Source organism: Centroberyx gerrardi, chromosome 18 (genome assembly GCF_048128805.1).
Source record: "Centroberyx gerrardi isolate f3 chromosome 18, fCenGer3.hap1.cur.20231027, whole genome shotgun sequence".
Taxonomy (NCBI): domain Eukaryota; kingdom Metazoa; phylum Chordata; class Actinopteri; order Beryciformes; family Berycidae; genus Centroberyx; species Centroberyx gerrardi.
The window spans coordinates 15,135,423-15,145,718 of NC_136014.1; the positions used below are offsets into that span (position 1 = coordinate 15,135,423).

General features: G+C 42.8%; 1 protein-coding gene across 2 annotated transcripts in view; it reads right to left on the reverse strand.

Annotated features, from left to right (window-relative positions):
- Nucleotides 1–10,296, reverse strand: part of nkain2 (sodium/potassium transporting ATPase interacting 2) — a 66,846-nt gene that overhangs the window by 16,769 nt on the left and 39,781 nt on the right. The gene's annotated exons all lie outside the window — the stretch shown is intronic.

Here is a 10,296-nt window from a genome sequence, read left to right on the forward strand (position 1 = left end):
CTCTTTCTGTTTGACTCTGTCTCCTCCCTCCATATCGTTCTCTCTCTTGCGTCCCCTTTTCTCTGTTCACTCTATTAATTTCTATCTCAATCTCTCTTTTGCTCTCTCTTCCCCCCCTCTCTCGTTCTTTGTCTCCCTCTCCTTTCCCCCCCTCCCCTTCTTTACCCTCTTTTTCTTCCTTGGTCTCTCTCTTCATTTCAGTGTAATGAGTAAATGCCTCATTAGCGCAGAGCTCTGATTAATGCCATCTCCCCTTGTTGCACTCCTCTTTTTAATGAGTAAAATCTCTCTAAATTTCTCTCTTGTTCCCTCTCTCTCATCACTCTCCGTCTGTCTCTCTCACTGTCCCTGGCGCTCATATCTCTCTCTCTCGCTCTCTATCTCTATCTCTTTCCCTCTCTCTCTTTCTTTCTCTTTCTTTCTTTCCTCTCTTTCTCTGTCTGTCTGTCTCCCTCTCTCTTCCCATGCTCTCTCGCTTTCTTTCTCGCTGTTAAATGGTTTGGGGACAATAATTAGTGCAGTACAGTCTCTATCACCGTTTTTCTAATGAGCCTTTCACATAAACACACATGCACATACACACACACACACACACACCTACACATAAAGTAATCATCAATGAAAAGCTTAATTTAGTGAAATGTCCTCTAGACCAAGTAAGGTAGGCTACACTGCAACAATTTCCGCAGTATCCTCTCACTTTGTGAAATGCAAATGCAATGAAAACAGTTCAAATAGTTAAAGGTAAGGGAACATAACCTGAATAATGAGCCTGTGCAAATTCAGGTTTGCTAGCCATTTGGGGATGCTGGAAAAAAAAATATATTATCAGTTTAAACTTTCTTGAACTTGAAAAAAAGACAAAGCATTATTAATTTATAAGACGCTTTGTTGAAAACAAACAACTTCAGTGTTAGCTACAGGTCAGTATGCTGATGGTTACCATAGAAACGGCCAATGTGCTGAGTCAGCTACTTGCCAAAATGACTGTGGACATTCTCTGTTGTAGGCTGACCCCTCCACAGGTCCAGCAGATATTATATTATAATATGAGGTAATATATTATGATGGCATTTTTACATGGAGACAAAGTGCTTTAACTTTCAAATAAAAGCAGTCATACTCATAAAATACATTAAAAATGAAAACCAGGAAAGCAACACCAGATAAAAAAGGAGAAGAGAGGGTAGAAACCAATACAACAGTAAAAAATAATAGGATAAAAGACATCACATCAAAGTAAGTATATAAAAATAGGTTTTAAGAAGAGATTTAAGAGATGATACTGGCTCTTCTAGCCTAAGCTCCTCAGGCAGGTCATTAAGGGGCCTGTTGGCAAAAAGCCAGTCACCTTCAGTCTTGAAGGAAAATTCAACCTTCAGATCCTCTTACTGTTATATATTATCAATCTTTGATGCTCAATGTATTCTAGGAGTTATTTTGTGATGAAGTATTCTAATTTACTTTTGTTGTACCCATTTTCCCCTCAGCCTGCCTCGTCTCCTTCTACTTCAGTTAGTGATTTCCTACATGTCCCAGAATGCCTTTCAACGTCCCCTGGAGAATGGCCGCAAACTTGTTGCATTCAACTGTGTGTTATAAGTGTGGATGGAGAGCGCAACAGTGTTAGCAATACAGAGCAAGAGAGTGAGTTTTTCAGTCAAGAAAAAGTGAGTTATGCCCCTTACTCAAAATGCATCATGTCTTGTCGCTGCATTGCATTATGGTAGTTTGAGGCTACTGTAGGTCAAGCGGCCAAAACCATGGGTGAATTTTGAAGCCAATACGGAAGTGGCGGGAGCGGCAGTTCCTCTAATGTCTGTCTAGGCTGCAGGTGGAGAAATTGGTCTCTCTGCCTCTTCTACAATGGATTTCTCCCTGTATGATTGTTGAACTTCGGTGTAAAATGCTCTTTGATTCTAAGGGACTGACAGCAAAACCTGATGTTTACTGTGGATGTTTTGGATCGCTGAAACATTTTCTGCTATTACTGTAAACTCCATTGTAGCTGCACTGGAAATACATCAACGTGACGTCACATACTTGGCCACTTATCCACAGGGATAAGAAAAATGCACCACCAAACAACAAAATGGGCCTGGAAATGCAAGGTACATCGCCAATAGCTGTGTTTTTTTTTAGGTGTTAAAGTGTTTAAGGGTGGATCTTTCCATGAAGCCTTTTTCCTTTAAGCCAGTGAGGACTTTGGCTCACAGGGGGTTAAAAGGTCTGCAATACAGTGGGGAGCCAGACTGATACTAAAATGAAAAATTGTATTATTTCCTTTGTATTCATTCGGTAGCGGTGGGCCACCACAGCAAGCTTCTACCACCACTGATGGGGAAAATGTAATATTAAAAAAAACATTAGAAATTAGGCCTATTTTCCAGAGATAAGTATAGCACCAGTGATTAGAGATTGCGCTTTTATCATCACAAATGATCCAGAGTTTAGACTTGGAGGCAACACTAAAATTACACCCCACCCACCAGCGAAATACAAAACAATTAAATTCCAACTGTGTACTGGCATTGATGTATTGATTTGGTATGCTGGAATTTATTTATCATTACAGCATTTAACCCACCAAGAGGAGCCATAGATCCAATAGAATCTGGAGATATTAATCTGTCTGGTGATGAATGGGGTCCGTTTGGGCTGCAACCTCATAAGAAAAATATTGCTAATATTTCTAACCGTGTTTGTGTGTGTGTGTGTGTGTGTGTGCATGTGTGTGTGTGTGTGTGTGTGCGCGCGTGAGAGAGACAGAGAGAGAGAGAGAGAGAGAGAGAGAGTGAAAGAGAGAGAGAGAGGGGAAGAAAGCTGTGTGTATGCATTTGTTTTTATTTGGTCCTCTTGGTCTATTTATATGTATGCAAGTGTGTGTGTGTGTGTGTGTGTGTGTGTGTGTGTGTGTTTACTAATTACTAAGCTTCATCTCTCCATTTCCATTTCCACTGCTGTCTTTCTCTCCCTCTTCCCTCTAAATCTTTCCTCCCCTCTTTCCTTGTCTCATCTCCTTCTCCTTCTCTCTCTCTCACACACACACACACACAGTCTGTGATTTCCAGCGTACTAGTTGAGGATCATGCAGTCATGTTCTCCAGTCTTTGTCTCTGACTGTGGGCTAGCATCGCTCCAATGAACCACATCTCTCTTTCTCTGCTTTTTTCTGCCTCCCCCCCCCCCCCCCTCTCTCTCTCTCCCGCTCTCTCTCTTTCTCTCTCTCTCTCTCTCTCTCTCAATTTCCCTTCAATGTCCCTTCTCTCTGTCTATTTCCCTTCGGCTTCCACTCCCAGGGTGATGGAGGGCTGGAGGGAGGGAAGACCATTCTGCTGCTGGTAGATGGTTGAGGTCTGGTAGTCAGGGATGTAGGAGGTCAGGGTCTGTTGTGTGGATGTGGGAGAGATCAGAGCGTCTGCAGGTTTCACAAAGGCAAATTTAAGACTTTTACAGCCTTTTTAATGCAGCCTGGAATTCAATTTAACACCAATTTAACCCCCACAAAAACCTGGCAAAAACAGCTTCGTGTCAAATTGAGGATAGCTAATTAAAGTTCTATAAATATAGATGGGCAGTATGAGAAAAGGGGAACTTGGAAATGAATAGTTGAATAGAATGAATAGAAAAGAATAGCGTTGTGTTGTCCAATTCTGTTGATCAAAGCAGATGCGAGGATTACTGTGATCAATCATAAGTGCAAGTAATGTAATACAATTTAAGAAAATGAAACTGACACTACTGCAGGTCCCATTCATATCATTGCATTTAATTTATTTTGTTTATCTTCCTTTCCAACTCTGCCTCGACTGGATATCACCGAACGCGAGTAATCTGTCAAGGCCTCTATGTATTTCAATCAGAAAATGAAGACCTCTAATAACGGTATTTAAGACCATTTAAATATTTTCAAGGACTTTCACTGAGATAATTTAATTTGTTTTCAGTCTTTCCAAGGACCCTCGGATACCCAGGAGATGGAGGTGGGGAATTGAGGATGGGATGGATGGATGGATGGATGGGATGGAGGGAGTGTCAGTCGTTCCCCACGAATGCTTCTGCACCTGCTCCCTGGACACAAACACACACACATACACACACACACACACCCCTACTACCTACACACATATTCTAAACACACAGTATAAGCAAACAGCCTCCTAGCCATGTAGAGAGCGAGACAGACAGACAGTAAGTGTGTCAGATTGTCAAACATTCTGACAGACATTCTGACAATAATAATCAATCAACCATCGTGAGTCAATCAGTCCAGTGGGCAGATTGACAAACAGCCAATCAGCCTGCAAAACAGGCAGAGCACAATATTAGCTCCATTCTATCTAATGTCAACTCTGTTTAACCGCCTTAACTGCCTTTCTCTCTATCTCTTTTCTACCTCTTTTCCTCTGTCTCTCTCCCTCTGTCTCTCTGTCTGTGTTATTTCACACCAATATCATCAGTCACAGTGCGTCTCCCTACGTTCTTTCTCTGTGATTTCCCATGGGCGTCAGAAGAGGCCTTATCCCATAATGCCTAAAGCACTTCTCTTCTTTCCGAATGGGTGGGGGGTGTTGTGTGTGTGTGTGTGAGTGTGTGGTGTGCACGCACGCATGTATTGGGAGGGGGGGTTATTCAAGCATTCAGAAAGTAATGTGTGTCCTGATCAGAAATTCTTTCAAGGTGGGAAAGTTGCCCGCCCGCTTGCCACCCGTGTTCTACAGCACAAATAAAAATCTGTGTCCAATCAGTTTAATAATTCTATTATAACAACTGAAAACTAGCTTGTCTTGGCAAAAAGGAAAAATCAAATCAAATCACCAGTAATAGCTCATTACTACAATTTGAGAGAAACCTGGCTGGTAGGATTCTGCAGCCACTGAGGCCTGTTGATGAAAAAAAGGTAATTTCATGCCACGATTTCAACAAATACATTCATTGATCCAACACATTCAGGGAACTAACTGAATCAGGGCTGACGTATTAACTAAAACGCCCGTGATTAAACGTGTTGTGTGTGGGATTCTCTCATTCGCCCTCTTAATCAGCGGTGTTGAATGCAAAATTAAGTGACTATCGACATTCAAACAGCGGCCCCGGCGATCTGCTCTCTGCTTTCCCTGGGAATGTATTCGCTTGGTTTCTGTCTGGATCGTGTTAGATAAGCGATCCTAACTTCCTTTAGAGCTCTATTGCTCTACCTGTCTCTTCCCTTTATCTCTCCCCCTCTCTCCCCTTCTTCTTCCCTCTCTTCTCTCTTGCCTCTGGTGAAAGGGACACGGATTCACACGTGGATCCGATCCCATAAGACGTCATTCTGTATCGCTCATATCAAGCCTCTGCCTGTCTAAACCTTTCTGCTTCTCCGTCTCTCTGTCTGCCTCTCTTGTTCCTTCTCTCTCTCTCCTCTTCTCTTTCTCTCTTTCCTTTTTATCTCTCTCTCTCTCTATACATCGCTTCTTCTTTCCCCTCGAGTCACCCTTCTCTATCCTTCTCTCTCTCTCTCTCTCTCTCTCTCTCATACAGTATGTTGTCCATCCACACCGATGTGTGTTTGCGTCTGACCGAAAGGAGTTGACTGAATGGCTCTGGGCTTCAAAAGACACTGTTTTGAGCCTGCTGTTTTGATTTGTTTGTGTGCGTATGTGTGTGTGTGTGTGTGTGTGTGTCAGTCTGTCTGTCTCTCTGTGTGTGTGTGTGTGTGTGTTTGTCCCTCATGTTTGCCTCTGACTGATATAACGAATGACAGGCTCTCCCACTACTGTGAAGGGACACACAGCCTCTCACACATATAGTATGCAAAAAGCATGCAGGATAACCCTTCCACCCACAAACACACACACACACACACACACACCCACACACCCAGTAGATGATTGACAGCTGGGTTCTGTGTATATGTGTGTCTGTGTGTCTATGTCTGTGTGTCATCAGGCGCCCAGAGGGTGGTTGCATCTTTTATATGACACAGTGGACTACTGACAGTTAGCTGTCTAAGTGTGTGTAGAGAGAGAGAGAGAGAGAGAGCGTTTGTGTGAATGTGTGTGTGTGGGTGTGTGTTTGTGTCTGTAACACGGTGACAGTTCTCTCTCCACAGACTTCTTTCTAAATCTGTCAGAGATGCCACAGCAGAAATATTTTTAAAGATTAATTTTATGGCATTGCTGCTGTATTAGATAGCGCAGCGGAGAGTGACAGGAGGGATCGGAGGGAGACAGAGTGATATATAATGTGAATCTAGAGACTCGAATCATCGTCAGTACAGGATATGCACCTTAGCTTGCTACAGGGACTCTGCAGGGGCCCTATGGAAGGCAAAGATAAGCATTAGATGGAATATTTCAGAAACACAGAGCGCCTAAGGGTTGGAGAGGCCACCTCGGGAACATGTCTTAACACAGACTACTTAATGTTGCAAGGCACAATCTCAATGTCAGCCACTCGTCATTAACATGCAACACAAAGTGTCAGTGTCACCGCTTGCCACATCCAACTTGCTCCAGGATTACGGCAATCATGATGCTAATTTGTCTGTTCCTCCGAACGTCCGTCCATCTGCCCGCCTGACATCAGGAGTTCAAACTGGGCTCGTGAACTCTGCCGCACCCACCCCCCCCCCCCCCCTCCGCTGCCTCTCCCACCTCTCCTCTCGCTGTCTGGGGGTTTACTTTCTCATCAAGAAGAAATGTCATAGGCACTTGGCAAATTTCACACCTTTGCAGCCCTAATCTTTCCGACTTTTCCGCCCCGCAACGCCGCGAAACACCGGAGATATACTTTACGGTTCTCTCGCCGAAGATAAAATGAAGTCCGAGGAGAGCGCTTCTCCACACTTAAATCGATGCATTGCACAAGAAGCACGGCTGTCATCGCGCACGGGGAATTGCAGGGGATTTGTTTTGTTTGTTTTGCATATTTTCTGTTTCTTTAGCACGACATCCGACCATATGAAAATTCTATATATTTATAGGCGGCGAGAACACAAAGTCAGGCCTCAAATTATTCAGGCACCTCCCTGACGGAGCCTCAGTATCAGCATTTAAATAAACTTACACTGCAGGCACTGGGGATGCACACTACTGGTATTGGATATCAGGCCTATTCAAGGATAAAATAGAGTGTAGGCACTGGAAAATTCCCCCAATGCCAAAATACAATACAAGAGTCACTGATAACACTGATTTTTTCTGCCTCTTTCATATACAGAAAGATGTCAGATCTCTGTAATGAAGAAAAATGGAATCTGTCTCAATCACTTTTGTCCAGTGACCCCAAAGTAATGGTCTGAGCATACATGTTTCAGTAAAAGTAATAGATTAAATTTGAACTCGGTACTGGCCAATACGTAAAGCCTTGTACTCTGAATTGGTATTGACTGCGGTATCGGTGCATCCCTAAATAGCGCTGCCTTTTAAGACATTTTCTGTCATCCTGACATTTGAAAGATAGAGGAAGAGAGTGAGGGAGGAAGAGACAAGAAAGCGAGCGAGAGTGAGAAGGAGAAGGAGCCTGGGACAGATTCGCGTGGCACTTTCCAAAACAACATGAAAAAGACTTGATTATAGGGGGAGCAGACGGAGAGAAGGAGGGGGGGGGAGAGATAGAGATGAAGAGAGCAAAAGCAGCGGGGGAGGGAGAGAGAGAGAGAGAGAGAGAGGGAGAGAGAGAGGAATGAGGAGAGGGAGAGAGAGAGACCAAGAAAGAGGGAGGCGGAAAGAGAAAATGAGAGAGAGAGAGGGAGATTGAGAGATGAAGGCAGGAAAAGAGATAAAGCGAGACAGATTTTCATGTCTAAACCACACAGCACACTATCATTACACTTATGGAACACCAACCAGCTCTTCCCATCCAGTTGGCTCAGCGAGCGGAGACACACATGAAGAGGCGGGGCTAAGCGGGAAAAACATATCACCGGGGAACACGCTCTTCTCCCGCTCCTAGACTCCCATCCAAAACCATGTATTTTTTGATCATCAGTGACCCAAATCTAAAGCTGTATTTTGTATTTTTGTCAGGCTGTCATGATGTGGGCTATTATCAACTTAACATATTTTGGGAGCCTCTGCTGCCTACAGACGGCAAAATGATGAGAATTAATGGCTTTGTTATGCTAACAAAAAAAGACAGAGATACTAGCTGTGAGCTGCAAGTACCTGAATGGGCTTTGTGTATCTGTAGAAGGGAGCATAAAGTCCTCCCAGCCTATCCCATAATGCAGTGCTCATACTTCTTGTAGCGGCCAATTCCAATATTTCCACTTGCCGCGCGGTCATAGACGCCAATTATTCGACTACTTAATTTACTCACAGTTTGTTGATGCTGGTTGTTCACCGTGATGATAATGATAATGATGTTGATGAATGGATGTTGCGATGTAACAAAAAAGGGCCTTCCACAAAGTTTCAATAAAAACTGAAATAGGCCTTTTCACTATATGATAAGGAGTAAATCAAACACCACTAAAAGTAACCAAAACAACAAAACAACAAAACAAAGTAACATTATTGTTTCACGGTTGATAGTTACAGCGCTCTCAGCGTCTTCCACCTGGATCAATTTGCTCACTTCCCATATTTCCAGTTTGTATGTCTAGTGAAAACAGGGACTGATGCTATTCCTCTGAACTATTCACAGAAAAAAGTAAAGAAAAGAAAATGGCTCCAACACGTCTGGTTTGGTCATCTTTTGGGTAGTTTTGCCTTGCGGAGGACTGACTGACAACAACCTCCGAGGCAGACACACTTGTTTTACACGCGGTCCGGTGTAATAATAGCCCTCAGGTCAGTAAACAAGCTTGGGAGCGGCAGGTGACTGATTCGTATCGCGTACAACAGCTGGCGAATCCGGGCGCATGTGGCTCTCCTCTCCCTCGGTAACTAGGTCAAGGTCGATGCGCCCTTCAGCGAGCCGCCGCAAACTGTTCTGGTCACGAAAAACAAGCTGCTCAGCGTCTGGTTTCACTGTGCTTCCCTCTGATTGGTCAGGAGGTAATTGGTAAAGGTGTCGCTAATTAACTGACTGGTCCACCCTCATTATAAACCAGATGTGTTGATTTGGGTCAGGAGAGTCAAGGCCATTACAAAAGTTTTTTTTTTTTAAAGAAATTGAGGGAAAATCTTTTGGCACACATCATATTTAAAAAAAATAAATTTGGTGAACTGTGATAGAATTCTCTTTATTAATTTTAATTAACCTTAGAGTCATGTTTTTAAATAACGGTTTTCCAGAGTTTTCTAAAACGTGCTTCATTAAGCACAAGGACAAGGAGAGCAAATATCATTCCAATTCAATTAAGCTGGAGGTTTTTACACAGAAGGTCCGGGGGGTTTACACATTCCTGACCTCAGAACAACTGTTCACTAAATTACTGCAAACTTCTGCCCATAGTTTGGATCTGGAGCACTGAAGCAGAACTTAACAATGTTCATAATCTCTGTGTGTGTGTGTGTGTGTGTGTGTGTGTGTGTGTGTGTGTGTGTAAAGAGCAGACAGGCGGTGAGTGTACCGACCAATGAATGAGCACCAGAGGGAATAGGAAAACTAGTTGAAGAAGGTGCACTAATTAAAGGCAGACTATAAGTCCAAGCTACTACTAATGATGATTGAAGAGCTAGAAATACTAATAGATGAGGTTTAGGATAGAGGTGTAGTGGTGTAATAATTGCCATTTTGTGTGATTTCTTAATGGGTGGCAGAAATGTCATATCATACATAGAGTGAGGGATTCACAAACAGTGTCAGGGAAAACTATTATTTATTTTCAATACCATACCACAGAGCGTAATCCATAATCAGCCCTCGCATCAAGTGATTACTTCTGTTTATGGAGGCTCTAATCAGCCCTAATGAATCAGCCAAACCGATAAATCAGTCGATCTCTGTTTCAATCATGCTGCTTTTACTAAGTAAACACTCTAATTTTGCATATATTTTTTAAGTGGTGGGTTCGCAAAGCCTTTTAGTTCACAAAATATGGTCGGCTTTGTTGCAAAGTAATCTAACAATGTAGCAGCGAGGAGGAACAGATGTTCATCTCATGTCTCATATCCATTGATATCATCAATGTAGTACGCTAGGAACAATAAATGAATGCATTAATAGTGATGATGTTATCTATCTAAGCAGCTTGGCATCAGTGGGTTTCTTTAAAAGCTAAATATGATGGAGCAATCTAAGGGATTGACATACTTTCACGGTACAGTCTATACATCAGAAATCAGTCGTTTTATACCAAATCCAGAAACTCTGCATCTTTTGACCCTATAATACATGGTAAGTTTGGGAAAAGTTATTCTAACC